General features: G+C 46.1%; 1 protein-coding gene across 3 annotated transcripts in view; it reads left to right on the top strand.

Moving 5' to 3' along the window:
• The window catches only part of CEP112 (centrosomal protein 112), a 2313552-nt gene that overhangs the window by 827645 nt on the left and 1472540 nt on the right, over positions 1 to 13367 (top strand). The window lies entirely within an intron of this gene.

Raw genomic sequence — 13367 nt, 5'->3', positions numbered from 1 at the left:
ATTGCACGGATCTTCAATTTCAGAGACCGCGACGCCATTTTGCAGGCGGCACGGAGAAGCGGCCCTACGCAGTTCGAGAACGCTGCGGTGCATTTTTATCCGGATTTTTCTCAATCGGTCCAGAAACAACGTATGGGTTTCCAGGCTGTGAAACGGCGACTGAGAGACATGGAACTAAAATATGCTATGTTATTCCCGGCCCGACTGCGTGTTGAATATGACAATCGAACATTTTTCTTTGTCCGGCCTGAGGAAGTGAGTGACTGGTTGGACACTTTGCCGAATCACCGTGCTGGCCAGGACCATGCTGGTGGTGCGGAAGGGGGACTGATGGACCAAGAATGAATATGGTGCCTGTGTCCGGAACACTTTTCAACGTGATCGGCCGGAGTTTACTGACTTTTTTGATCATTCCGTTCGTATCCTCGGAGGTAGCGGGGATGGCGGGGACCCTTTCCTTCTCTGGGGTTTTCTTTGTGTAGATTAGTTCATTAGTTCATGTTTGTAATTGCTAGGGCGACAGGCACACTGCAAATTGGGGTGGCTTTTGAGTCGGTGCAGGGGTGCAGGGTGGGGGGGAGTTGTGTTGGGGACCTCGGGGGGGGAGGGACATGTTTTGGGATTGTTTGTGTTTGTTTTTTCTTTTTCAAGGCAAAGTACTTTCACTATCTCTAACATTGGTGTGATGCTCGTTATGCGATGGGAGTTCATTGTGAATGGAGGTAGGGGGTTGAGGGTATTATGCTGGATTGTGAATGGGTTGGGTGATCGCATAAAGAGAGGGGTGGTTATGCAGCTGTTGCGGCGCCTTTCTCCTGATGTCGTTCTGTTACAAGAGACACACTTGATAGGAAATACTTGTCATGCTCTTAATAGACGGGGTTATCGTCCTGCTGCCCACTCTGGTTTTACATCTAGTTCTAGAGGAGTGGGTATTCTACTTAGGGTTTCCCTCCCCCTCGAGGTTGATGATGTGATCCTCGACGCCAGGGGTCGGTATGTTGCACTTGTCGGGCGGTGGGAGGGACAACCTATCTCGTTGGTGTCAGTTTATGTCCCTCCGGGCTTGCAGTCCACGACATTCACGGACCTGGGGCGGATGGTGCTGGGTCTCCCTGAGGGTGTTTTGATACTGGGTGGTGATTTTAACTCCGTCATTTCTGGCAAGATGGATCGCTATCCCCCCGAGATCTCCCTGCTGCGCAGTCCTGGTTGGCCGACTTCCTGGAAACATTGGGCCTCATAGACTGCTGGAGACTAATGCATCCAGACCAAACACAGTTCACTTTTCACTCGGGGGCTCATGGCAGTCTTTCTAGATTGGATTATATCCTGATACCGGCGGCACTGTCCCCCTCCATTGGAGAGATTAGACACCTAGCCCGGGGCATTTTGGATCATTCCCCTATTTGGTTTCATTTTAATCTTAGCATCGGGGCTGAAGGCAGGGTGGCTCCGATTAACCCATGGTACCTCCTCAACCCCAAGACACGCGCTGAATTGATTAAATCATTTGATTTGTATTTTACTGAAAATGTTGGTTTTGTATCCTCACCTGTTTCGTTGTGGGAAGCTTTTAAGACTGTGATCAGGGGACAGGCATTGTCTTTGGTGGGGTGTGCCAAGAAACGTAAGAATGAGGCAATAGTCCAGCTCGAAACTGAAATCACAGACCTGGAGATTGCATTGGAGCGGGGGGTGTCTAGGGATGCATTGCATGTCCTCCACCTTAAACAATTAGAATATAAGACTCTGGTCACTGATGCGGCAAAGACGATGAGCAGGGAACAGCAGGGACGACTCTATGATGTGGGTGATAAAGCAGGTAAATTGATTGCTTGGCTGGACAGAAGAGAGAGAGCGAATCGAGTGGTTCCGGTGATTTTGACACGTGATGGTGTGAGTGTAACTGATCCCGTGGGCATTGTTGACTGCTTTGCTGATTCTTTTCGAGAGGTTTATACCTCGGTGTCTGACAGGCCTGAAGAGGATTCGCACTTGTTGCTCCGTGACATTGCGCTACCCTGTTTGTCGGAATCGGAGCGTGATTGCTTGGATGCCACGCCCTCTGTGGATGAGGTGGCTCTCGCGCTGCGCTCCCTTCGCTCCGACAAGGCTCTGGGTCCCAATGGCCTTCCTGTGGAATTGTATAAGTTACGCCCTGATACTTTGGCTCCCCATCTGCGTGCTATGTTTCTGGCTGCGCGAGATAATGGTTCCCTCCCCAGGGACCAGCGTCTTGCGACCATTGTGGTGATCCACAAGGAGGGTAAACCTCGAGATCGCTGCTCGTCTTATAGACCCATTTCGCTTTTAAATGCGGAACCCAAGATCCTCGCCAAATTGCTTGCTAATCGTCTGATTACGGTGATCGGCGACCTGATTCATCCGGATCAATCGGGTTTCATCCCGCACCGTAACACGGCCTTAAATTTGCGACGTTTGCATGGTGTTCTCGCGAGGGCCCCGTCGCTGCGTGAACCGGCCATCTTGGCGTCCCTGGACGCCACGATGGCCTTTGACACGATCGAGTGGTCTTATCTCTGGGCGGTGCTCGCCAAGTTTGGATTCGGCACCGGTTTTATCGGTTGGGTCAAACTCCTGTATGAAACACCGCTAGCCCAGGTGGTGGTTAATGGTCGCGTCTCCGCTCCTTTTACTCTTGGTAGGGGCACACGTCAGGGTTGTCCATTGTCCCCACTCCTTTTCGCCTTGGCGTTGGAGCCCCTCGCCGCTTGGCTATGATGGGAACCCTCGATGAAGGGAATACGCTGGTCGCCGGAATTTGAGGATCGCATTTCCCTATACGCGGATGATATATTATTGTACCTTACCTCTCCCCAAAAATCACTCAATGTGTTGTTTGACGTACTTACCTCCTTCGGGAAGAACTCGGGCCTTATCATTAACTGGTCGAAATCCTACATTTATGTACTGGCGGGTGATGCCCCTTGTTTGCCACGGGGCTGTCCCATCCAGTTGTCGCAATCTGGCTTTAAGTACCTGGGTGTGTTTATCTCCACGGAACCGGCGGTTCGCTACGAACGTAATTTGCTCCCCCCACTCCAACGATTAAGCTCCGATGTAGTGCGTTGGCGTAAATTACCGTTGTCTCCCCTGGGGCGTGCGGCCCTTTTTAAGATGATGTCCTTACCTCGTTTCCTATATGCCCTCCAGAATAGTTTTGATGTTATCCCGTCGACGTATTTTCGGGAAGTAGAATCGTTGCAGAGGCAACTAATATGGGACGGACGTTCGCACATAGCTCTTCCGAAATTGACACTCCCCTGGTATGATGGCGGTATAGCACTCCCGGATATTCGTAGGTATTACTGGGCTTCCCACCTTGCTGCCATCAACCACGGGATGTATGGCCCGGCGTTGAATCCAGCATTCGAAATGGACAAGTGGCTGCTCCCGGGTGGAGATTATTGTAGGGCACTTTACTCGAGACCCTCCCGTTCACAAGTCACGGGACCTACCGCTATAGCTGTGCGGGTATGGCATAGCGCAACTGCGGCTATGGGCTGGAATGACAAATTGACGGGTGCGACACCACTCTATGCCTCTGCGAAATTGGGTGGCCTATGGAGGACAAAGGGATTTGATAAGTGGGACATGATCGGTATTAGTAAAGTGCGTGATCTCTGGGTTAAAGGACAAGTTAAGGCCTCCTCTGACCTCCAAACGGAGTATAATTTGAGTGACAGGGAGAGATTTCGTTACCTCCAGGTACGTCATGCTCTGAATTCTGTGTTGCCAGTGGGTAGTGCTGTTCCGGATTCCTCCCCCCTCGAAGATCGTGTACTGGATGGCTATGTGCCGGATAGTACTATCTCGCTGTTCTACAAGAAAATGATTAACGACCGATCGGGTCTGCTCGATCGCCTCCGTGAGGCCTGGATTGCTGATGGTATTGAACTGGACGATGAGGATTGGCAGTCTGCGATCGCCTCTCCCAAGGAGGTGGCGATTCCGGCCGTCTCCGTCTGGTCCAACTCAAGATCCTCCATCGAATTTATGTCACTGGTCCCCGTCTAATTTATATGGGCTTCTCTACGGATGGTATGTGTCGGCGTGGGTGTGGTCTCCTTGGCACCTATCTCCACATCATATGGGAATGCCCTGTGGTGGTGCGATTCTGGAAACGTATACATGGGATTATGGGTGATGTCACGGGTGTTGTTATGATGCCGGAAGTCCGACAATGTTTACTGAATGTATGGGGTCCGAATGACTATGATGTGTCGCAGCTTCGGTGGGTGACTTTGGCCGTCATGGTTGCGAAGAGGGATATTGCCCAGTTGTGGGGATCCCCAAGGCCGCCTACAGTGACTACTTGGAGAGAGAGTCTGGACTGGTGCATGTTTCGAGAGAAAACAGTATATATTGCAAGAGGCAGGCCCACAAAATGGGGGAAGATTTGGAATCCGTGGAACTCATACCGTGAAGATATTTGTACACCCCCGCTTACCGCTATCCAGAGTCCTTCCCCATCGCCCTGACTCATATCCCTTCCGGCTGTGGTATATCATGCTGTTTCTCTGCAACTCTGCCGCTGCCTCCCTCCCCTCATCTGCATTCAATGACTTTTTGCTCCTGATTCATGTATCTCCCGTCCTCCATGAGCACAGCCCTAATGACTGTATTATTGCTGTACTGCCTTGCTTGTTTGCTGTTTTGTTGTTTTTGTGTTTTAAACAATAAAAAAGTTACAAAAAAAAAAAGAATGAAAAGTATTATCATTCATATCAGCAGTGGGGAACATAACGCCGAAGTAAAAACAAACTCGAAGCAGAATGCAGGGTCCACTTCGATCCCAAAAACACTGGGAGACCCCGCATTGGTTACCCAATTCTGCAACAACTGTTGACTTACCAATGAGCCGGAATTGCGACCAGTTGAGCAATAGGGAAACGCAAGGATTCCAAACAGCAGCACCAAAATGGGTTTAAACATTTTAAAATCCAAGCTTGAAAAACCTACAGTAATAGGTAGTACCCACACTGAGGAGGTAAAGCCCGCTCACCATAGACGTCTCCATGCAATGGCGTGATGGCATTGTGGACCAGCACAAGCGCTACTCAGGGGTCCAGCAAATAGGAACCAGACAAAACATTGGCTGTGCCATGTTGTAGGGATTCTGCTAGATCACAGAACTATGCCTGAGACCATAGAACTTTAGTAGGCAGGTACTGTTTTATCCTGCCACCTTAGTAACCATGAGCCCAGGATTGACTAGCAATAGTGTCTCACTTGCCCTCCTACTCACTCACAGAGGAATAAGTGATTAGACACCCCAGAACAAAATACTACCGGCCCTCTCAGGAGTTGCGGTGACAGGACACACCCTTTCGCTCTTTCACTTGTCCACAATAAGATCTGACAAGGACATGAGAAAATTGTAAAATATGTATTTTACCTATAGTTCTGTAGTACGCAGTATACGTGCCACAACAAGTAAAAATTATGCCTCACTCAAATACAGTCAGCATAGAAAAGAATCCATAAATCATAAAAGGAGCGGTCATTGTATTGGACAGGGTAACTACCCCCCCTCCACTTCTACAGAAGCAAAGTTATTATATATATATATATATATCTAAAGATCTCTGGGTATTTGGAGCAGACCCCATACCTTAGCATGCACAGATGAAGGTTCTACATATCCGGTGTATTCGCAATCTCGTATGTGTATATGCTTGTCTGTGCATATCTATATGACAATAAGTACGTGTTCCCAAACAACAGCTGCATGTGTGTGTTTTGTCTGTGTGCTAGAGCCTGACCAAAACAGAATAATAAAGGGCATTTTTATTTTACATTGTCTACGGTATTCAGACTAAATCCCAGGAAAATGCAGACCACAAAATAACAGTAAGTTCTGTGTGATGGCACAGAGTTCCACAAAGTGAAATACGTGTGTATAGTAACGTGTGCAAAGTAAGGACTGCAGCATGCTCATACTAACTTAAGGAAAACAGTAATGGGTTTGCACTGGACATGTGACAACAGTACCTAAAGGTCTTGGTGATCTTTCCACACTTGTGCACAGCATGTTAAACAACTAGTAGGACTGATGCTCCTACCTTTATAGTCCATATCCAGACAGGGATATGATTTAGCAACTGGTTCTTTAAAATTCATGTTGTGGGTGCTGACTCCTTTGAAGGGTCTTCTCCTCTGTCCTGAACTTTTGTGAAAGGGACACTGTCGCAGCTGGAGCATCTGCAGTTCAGGGGCGGCTCTAGGCTCATGGCGGCCCTGGGCAGGGAGCGTAGGTAGGGAGCCCCGGAAGAGGGGGTCCGGGCGGGGCTGAGCGCGGAGGCCAGTGAAGAGGATGGGGTCAGGGGGTTTGGAAGTGGAACAGAGCCGGAGGCCGCCAAATCCCTGCCAGGGGCCGCTACGCAAATATGTATCCATCCTCAGAGGATTATTATATTAAGGATATAAATTGGCGTGGTGGCCCCTGGGGTTTGGTGGCCCTGTGCCGGTGCACAGCTTGCACATGCCTAAGGCCGCCCCGGTGCAGTTCGATTGACCCATCACACAGGCCTAGGTAGAAACTGAGTATCACACCTTGTTGTCAGCCTCCACTGAAATATGTCTCACAAAGGTTCAAAGGCCTAAGCTCTCCCTGGTCCGATAGTGGCAACCTTAACAGACGTACCATCTCACCTGACAACGAGCCCAGACCTCACTGACTAGTAACATTTCCTTGTGCCTTAATCCTTGTTATGAGAAAACGGGAAACGAAGAGGCATAAAACGTACTGCTAAAATGACTTCTGAACCGACGATCCGTTTGCAGCAGAACATAGTCCTAACACTTTGATACAAGGCCTGGCCTCTCATTAACAGACTAACGGCTGCTGAGGAGCGCAGTCTTAGTTCACTTCAGTTGAACCAGTTGGAGGAAAGTATTGTTTCATGAACGGAAATCCGCGGCCTATGAAAAAGACACCCTGATGGCATGAATGAATGAATGAAATTATTTATAGAGCGCACAATGGCCAAACGGCTTCCTGGCGCTGAGAGGTCTGGGGAGCAGAACAAACGAGTCCAGGGAGGGTTAACAGGAATAGGCCAGGGCAAACAAGAATGTTTTGCGCGCTTTGCGGAAGTGTGAAAAGATAGGAATAGAACGCATAGAGAGAGGGAGGGAATTCCAAAACCGGGGTGCAAGAACAGAAAATCTAGACCCACCAGTGCGAGTTTTGCGGAAACGGGGGACCGTGAGAAGGGCAGAAGAAGATGAGCGGAGAGTGCGGACAGGGGTGTGGGAGGAGATAAGAGAGTTGATGAACGCCGGTGCAGAGCGATCAAGGGCCCGGTAAACAAGGCAGCCTAGTTTGAACAAGGATCTCTGCAAAATGGGTAACCAGTGAAGGGATTTGAGGACGGGAGTGATATGATGAGTTTTGGGCAAGTGAAAGATGAGACGGGCAGCCTGGTTTTGGATTGCTTGAAGGCGGCGAGTTTCGTAGGCCGGGATGCCCACGAACAAGCTGTTTCCATAATCCAGGCGGGAAGTGATGAGGGCAGAAATGATAATTTTAAGGGATTCAAGAGAAAAGAAACGAGAGATTTTTCGGATCAACCGAAGGGAAAGAAAACAGGAAGATACTACAGCACTGACCTGGCCATGCATGGACAGGTCCTGGCTGACCTTAATGCCCAATGTTTTGACGGAGGCAACCGGGGTGGGAGGGGGACCAAGGGAGGGGGGCCAGAAAGCAGAGGACCAAGGGCTGGATGAGCCGCCAATCAGGACAAGCTCAGTCTTATCTGGGTTGAGCTTGAGGTGATTGGTGCCCATCCACCCAGAAATAAAGACCATGGTGGAACGAAAAAAAGATAGGAAGTGAGAAGAAGAAGAAAGGTCAAAGACAAGCTGGAGGTCATCTGCGTAATTAAACACCGAGACCCCCAGCTGAAGAAGAGAAGAGATAAGTGGGTGAATATAAAGATTGAAGAGAAGAGGAGAGAGGGAAGAACCTTGGGGAACCCCACAGGGCACCGGGAGGGGGAGGGCAGAAAAACCGGGGAGGTGAACAGCTTGTGAACGTCCTGTTAGAAAGGACGTGATCCAGGAGAGGGCAGCGCCTCTAATGCCCGCTGCGCTGACACGGTCCAAAAGAATGTTATGGTCGACCGTGTCAAACGCAGCGGACAGGTCGAGGAGGACCAAGGCTTGGGGAGAATTGGTGTCAGCCTTGGCTTTCAGTTCGTCAAGAACGGCGAGCACCACAGATTCGGTCGAATGACCCGAGCGAAAACCCGCTTGGTGAGAAGCGAGAAGTTGGTTCTGCTCAACATAAGTGGAGAGACAAGAAGTGACGTAAGATTCCAGAATTTTAGCAAGATAGGGAAGGAGAGAGATAGGTCTGAAGTTGGAAGGGAGGGAGGAATCAAGACCAGGTTTTTTAAGTATGGGGGAAACAATAGCAGATTTAAATGAAGAAGGGACCGATCCAGTGGAGAGGGAAGCATTAAGGAGGGAAAGAGGGGTAGCAGGGCAAGAAGAAAAGAGAGTTTTAAGAATGCGAGCAGGGGCACAGTCAGTAGGAGAGCCGGACTTGATTTTTGTGAGCAGAACTAAAAAAGAATCCAAAGAAAGGGGTGGAAAAAAGGAAAAGGAAGAATTAGACACAGAGGGGACAGAGTGAAGTGGAGTAAAAGGAGTGATAGAAATGTTGGATTTAATTTTGACGATCTTCTCAATGAAGAAGTCGTTTAAAGAGGTACAGAGGGCCTGAGAAGGAATAAAGTTAGGGCAAGCACGATCGGAAGTAGCCAAATTGTTGACCATGGATCTAGAAGGTAGCAATAGAAGAACAACCTTAATACAGGAGCAATGGAAGCAAAACATGAATACAGGAGCAATGGAAGCAAAAAATGAATACAGAAGCAATGGAAGCACAACACTAATACAGGAAGAAAGAAAGCACAACATGAACACAGTAGCAATGGAAGCGCAACATTAATACAGGAGCAATGGAAGCAAAACATTACATGATCAATAGAAATACAGGATGAATACAGGAGCAATGGAAGCACAACACTAATACATGAACATTGAAAGCACAACTCGAACACAGGAGCAATGGAAGCGCAACATTAATACAGGAGCAATGGAAGCAAAACAATACAGGAGCAATGGAAGCACAGAATGAATACAGGAGCAACGGAAGCACAACACTAATACAGGAGCAATGGAAGCACAACATGAATACAGGAGCAACGGAAGAACAACATTAATATTGGAGCAATGGAAGCACAACATTAATACAGGAGCAACGGAAGAACAACATTAATACTGGAGCAATGGAAGCTCAACATTAATACAGGAGAAATGGAAGCAAAACATGAATACAGGAGCAATGGCAGCAAAACATGAATACAGGAGCAATGGAAGCACAACATGAATACAGGAACAATGAAAGCACAACATGAACACAGGAGCAATGGAAGTGCAACATTAATAGAGGAGCAATGGAAGCAAAACAATACAGGAGCAATGAAAGCACAACACTAATACAGGAACAATGAAAGCACAACATGAACACAGGAGCAATGGAAGCGCAACATTAATACAGGAGCAATGGAAGCAAAACAATACAGGAGCAATGGAAGCACAACATGAATACAGGAGCAAAGGAAGCACAACATGAATACAGGGGCAACGGAAGAACAACATTAATACTGGAACAACGGAAGCTCAACATTAATAGAGGAGCAATGGAGGCACAACATTACTACAGGAGCAACGGAAGCACAACATTAATACTGGAGCAATGGAAGCACAACATGAATACAGGAGCAACGGAAGAACAACATTAATACTGGAGCAACGGAAGCTCAACATTAATACAGGAGCAATGGAAGCACAACATTACTACAGGAGCAACGGAAGCACAACATTAATACTGGAGCAATGGAAGCTCAACATTAATACAAGAGCAATGGAAGCAAAATAATACACGATCAATTGAAGCACAACATTATTACAGGAGCAACGGAAGCACAACATTAATACTGGAGCAACGGAAAAACAACATTAATACAGGAGCAACGGAAGAACATGATTAATACAGGAGCAACAGAAGAACAACATTAATACTGGAGCAATGGAAGCAAAACATTAATACTGGAACAACGGAAGCTCAACATTAATACAGGAGCAATGGAAGCACAACATTAGTGCAGGAGCAACGGAAGCACAACATTAATACTGGAGCAATGGAAGAACAACATTAATACAGGAGCAACGTAAGAACAACATTAATACAGGAGCAACGGAAGAACAACATTAATACAGGAGCAATGGAAGCGCAACATTAATACAGGAGCAATGGAAGCACACCACTAATACAGGAGCAATGGAAGCGCAACATTAATACAGGAGCAATGGAAGCACAACATTGATACTGGAGCAATGGAAGCACAACATTAATACTGGAGCAACGGAAGCACAACATTAATACAGGGGCAACGGAAGAACAACATTAATACTGGAGCAACGGAAGAACAACATTAATACAGGAGCAACGGAAGAACAACATTAATACTGGAGCAATGAAAGCACAACACTAATACAGGAGCAACGGAAGAACAACATTAATACTGGAGCAATGGAAGCTCAACATTAATACAGGAGCAATGGAAGCACAACATTACTACAGGAGCAACGGAAGCACAACATTAATACTGGAGCAATGGAAGCGCAACATTAATACAGGAGCAATGGAAACATAACATGAATACTGGAGCAATGGAAGCACAACATTAATACAGGAGCAACGGAAGAACAACATTAATACAGGAGCAATGGAAGCTCAACATTAATGCAGGAGCAATGGAAGCACACCACTAATACAGGAGCAATGGAAGCGCAACATTAATACAGGAGCAATGGAAGCACATCATTAATACTGGAGCAATGGAAGCACAACATTAATACTGGAGCAATGGAAGCTCAACATTAATACAGGTGAAATGGAAGCACAAAGTTAATACAGGAGCATTGGAAGCACTACATTAATACAGGAGCATTGGAAACAAAATATTAATACAGGAGCAACGGAAGCACAACATTAACACAGGATCAACGGAAGCACAACATTAACACAGGATCAACGGAAGCACAACATGAATACAGGGGCAACGGAAGAACAACATTAATACTGGAACAACGGAAGCAAAATAATACAGGAGCAACGGAAGAACAACATTAATACAGGAGCAATGGAAGCGCAACATTAATACAGGAGCAATGGAAGCACACCACTAATACAGGAGCAATGGAAGCGCAACATTAATACAGGAGCAATGGAAGCACAACATTGATACTGGAGCAATGGAAGCACAACATTAATACTGGAGCAACGGAAGCACAACATTAATACAGGGGCAACGGAAGAACAACATTAATACTGGAGCAACGGAAGAACAACATTAATACAGGAGCAACGGAAGAACAACATTAATACTGGAGCAATGAAAGCACAACACTAATACAGGAGCAACGGAAGAACAACATTAATACTGGAGCAATGGAAGCTCAACATTAATACAGGAGCAATGGAAGCACAACATTACTACAGGAGCAACGGAAGCACAACATTAATACTGGAGCAATGGAAGCGCAACATTAATACAGGAGCAATGGAAACATAACATGAATACTGGAGCAATGGAAGCACAACATTAATACAGGAGCAACGGAAGAACAACATTAATACAGGAGCAATGGAAGCTCAACATTAATGCAGGAGCAATGGAAGCACACCACTAATACAGGAGCAATGGAAGCGCAACATTAATACAGGAGCAATGGAAGCACATCATTAATACTGGAGCAATGGAAGCACAACATTAATACTGGAGCAATGGAAGCTCAACATTAATACAGGTGAAATGGAAGCACAAAGTTAATACAGGAGCATTGGAAGCACTACATTAATACAGGAGCATTGGAAACAAAATATTAATACAGGAGCAACGGAAGCACAACATTAACACAGGATCAACGGAAGCACAACATTAACACAGGATCAACGGAAACACAACATGAATACAGGGGCAACGGAAGAACAACATTAATACTGGAACAACGGAAGCAAAATAATACAGGAGCAAAGGAAGCAAAACATTAATACAGGAGCAACAGCAGCAAAACATTAATACATTACTACAGGAGCAATGGAAACAAAACATTAATACAGGAGCAATGGAAGAAAAACATGAATACAGGATCAATGCAAGCACAACCTTAATACAGGAAGAATGAAAGCAAAACATTTATACAGGAGCAAAGGAAGCACAACATTAATACAGGAGCAACGGAAGCACAACATTAATACAGGAGCAACGGAAGCACAACATTAATACAGGAGCAACGGAAGCAAAACATTAATACAGAAGCAACAGAAGCACAACATTAATACAGGAGGAATTAAAGCAAAACAATAATACAGGAGCAAAGGAAGCACAACATTAATACAGGAGCAATGGAAGCACAACATTAATACAGGAGCAACGGAAGCACAACATTAATACTGGAGAAATGGAAGCAAAATAATACAGGAGCAAAGGAAGCAAAACATTAATACAGGAGCAATGGAAGCAAAACATTAATACAGGAGCAATGGAAGCGCAACATTAATACAGGAGCAATGGAAGCAAAACATGAATACAGGATCAATGGAAGCACAACCCTAATACAGGAAGAATTAAAGCAAAACAGTACAGGAGCAAAGGATGCACAACATCAATACAGGAGCAAAGGAAGCACAACATTAATACAGGAGCAACGGAAGCACAACATTAATACAGGAGCAATGGAAGCACAACATTAATAGAGTAGCAACGGAAGCACAACATTAATACAGGAGCAACGGAAGCACAACATTAATAGAGTAGCAACGGAAGCACAACATTAATACACGAGCAACGGAAGCAAAACATTAATACAGGACCAATGGAAGCACAACATTAATACAGGAGCAATGGAGGCACAACATTACTACAGGAGCAACGGAAGCACAACATTAATACTGGAGCAATGGAAGCAAAACATTAATACAGGAGCAAAACATTAATACAGGAGCAACAGAAGCACAACATTAATACAGGAGCAATGGAAGCACAACATTAATACAGGAGCAATGGAAGCAAAACATTAATACAGGAGCAATGGAAGCAAAACATTAATACAGGAGCAATGGAAGCAAAACATTAATACAGGAGCAACAGAAGCACAACATTAATACTGGAGCAACAGAAGCACAACATTAATACTGGAGCAACAGAAGCACAACATTAATACTGGAGCAACAGAAGCACAACATTAATACAGGAGCAATA

Source organism: Lissotriton helveticus, chromosome 7 (assembly GCF_964261635.1).
Source record: "Lissotriton helveticus chromosome 7, aLisHel1.1, whole genome shotgun sequence".
Classification (NCBI taxonomy): domain Eukaryota; kingdom Metazoa; phylum Chordata; class Amphibia; order Caudata; family Salamandridae; genus Lissotriton; species Lissotriton helveticus.
Note: the sequence above shows the minus strand (reverse complement) of the source record. Positions and strands in the feature narration are given on the sequence as shown.